Source organism: Balaenoptera musculus, chromosome X, assembly GCF_009873245.2.
Source record: "Balaenoptera musculus isolate JJ_BM4_2016_0621 chromosome X, mBalMus1.pri.v3, whole genome shotgun sequence".
In the NCBI taxonomy this organism is placed as follows: Eukaryota; Metazoa; Chordata; class Mammalia; order Artiodactyla; family Balaenopteridae; genus Balaenoptera; species Balaenoptera musculus.
Genome location: NC_045806.1, coordinates 26,743,228 through 26,745,423, shown reverse-complemented (window position 1 = coordinate 26,745,423; position 2,196 = coordinate 26,743,228). Strand labels below are relative to the sequence as shown.

At 42.8% G+C, this 2,196-nt stretch overlaps 1 pseudogene; it reads right to left on the bottom strand.

Moving 5' to 3' along the window:
* Positions 1-749: 749 nt before the first annotated feature.
* On the bottom strand, positions 750-1,793 carry LOC118888854 (annotated as a pseudogene).
* Positions 1,794-2,196: the final 403 nt, after the last annotated feature.

Sequence of the window (2,196 nt, the reverse complement as noted above, 5' to 3'; positions counted from 1 at the left end):
AGGGAAAAGATCTGTACCTTGTGATCCCTTTTGGTTGTGGATCACCACAGCTGGGATGTCGGTTATTCCCTGGGAGCCCATATTTCTCTCTCTCCTACCTATCTCAGTGCTGTCCTTTTACCCTTTTTTGTGGAGGATTTGTTCATCCAAATTTTAGGTCTTTTTCCAAGGGAATTATTCTATATGTAGTTGTAGATTTGTTGTGTCCATGGGAGGAGGTGTGTTTAAGATCTTCCTATGCCACCATCTTGAACCTTCTCCAGAAACCCCATATTTTTTAGCTATAATTCCCCTATTCCTGTGTCCCTCACCAACCCAGACCTAAAAGACCACTAATCTACTTTCTGTCTCTATAGATTTCCCTATTCTGGGCTTTCATATGAATGAAATCATATAGTATCTGGTAACTTTTGCAACTTACTTCTTTCATTGACATAATGTTTTCAAAGCTTGTTCATGTTGTAGCAAGTATCACTATTTCATTTCCTTTTTTTTTTTGAAACACCTTAGGTTTGTTAATTTATTAATTAGTAACATATACCTGATTCTGATTCTGATTCTGAGCTGGAGGGTGTTCTTTCATACTGAAAAATCAACTATGTAATATGGTACATTATGTGCAAATGTAAATACTGAAGAACTCTGCAAAAGTTTAATCAAAATCTGCTTTCAGTTTGTTAATGATTTCCCAAGAAAACCACTGAGGGAGACACAGCAACCTCGTGAGAACATCATGAATCTCTTCAGAATTAATTTTTATAATGGCAGTTTTGATTATGTTGATCCAAGTAATGCAGTGGTGGCAGGTTGGGTAAAGGGAAAGGTTTATTTTTAGTTTCCCCAAATGTTGTCTCACTTGATTTAGGAGGGCTTGGGAGTACCCAAGAATTATCTTCCAGAGAATTTCTGCCATAAGAGTTGTGTTCCTGAAAGTTTGTGCCATCGTGAGGAATGGATCGCTCATGATCTGTCCACTACTGGAGAACTGCTTTCTCTGATAAAACCTTTACATCTGGTAAAGGGGAAGACATGGCATGGCAAAGAGTTTTGCCATTTGGCGAGAGAGGGGCGTGTCTTTTGTACGTTGCAGTAAAATTTGTCAAGTGCAGTTTTGTGCTGTCTTTCCCAAGGTCTTCCATGCATCCTGCTGGGGTGCAAGCTTTCTTGATTGCAGGTGGGGTTTTCAGCTTTCTTAAGTTCAGCTTGTACTTGAGTCACCAGATGTAAATTAGACATTTCTCTCTTCAGTTCCCAGTATGCACTTTGCATATTATCACTTGAAATGCTTAGTCTTTGGAGATCTCTGCTCTTCAGACTGTCTTCCTGAGATGGATCCATTTGTTTGGCTTTTTGTAGCTCTATTTTGAGATCTCTACATTCTTTCCTCATCAGTTCCAGTTCTTGTTCCAAACCATGGATCTTCAGGTCACAGCTCAACTTTTCCACCTCCCGGTTTGATGAAGGTGGATTTAAATTTCTTATCACCTGCTGAGTTTCCATCTCTGTCCTCTGCTGGAGGAGTTCTACTTCTTTAGATTGTAGCTGTTCATTCAGTACTTTCAAAGATTCAGAGTCGTCTTTATTCATTTTATCCAATTTGCTCTTCAGATTAACTCTATCAATGCAAACTTCTCGATATGCATGATAGGCCTTATTTATTTGTTCTCCTCCCACAGAATTTGTTTCTTCATCCCTTTGAGCTCCTATAAGCTTTTCTTCCTAAAATCTTATTCTTTTTTTAAAGAAAGAGTTCTCTTTCTCTGAATCCTTAAGTCGTTTCTTGATGTCTTCATATGCAGCGACAAGGGCAAAATGTGAAGCAGCAGATTCATCTCCTGAATACACTGAGACTGGAGTCACTGTATCTCTCCTATGGGCTTGTTCATGATTCAGAATGCACGTATCATCATCTACCAGTGCATCCACGACAGCCCCCACACAGGCTCCTAGGGCCGCCCCCAGAGCCGCCGAGTTTCAATTCCCCAGTGTTTGGAAACGGACCAAAAACAAACCGGGTCACGGGGGGCTTCCGGTTTCCTCAAAGACAGCGCCGCTTCCCCGGCGAAGGCAGCCGCCCCGGGAACGCTGCGGAGGGACTCCCATTTCTCCCGCCTCGGCGGCGCCAAGGCTGGCAAGGCCGGCCAGTGGGCTGCGGCCCTGGAGGCCCTGGAAGGAGGGCCGAGCCGCCGCCAGAGA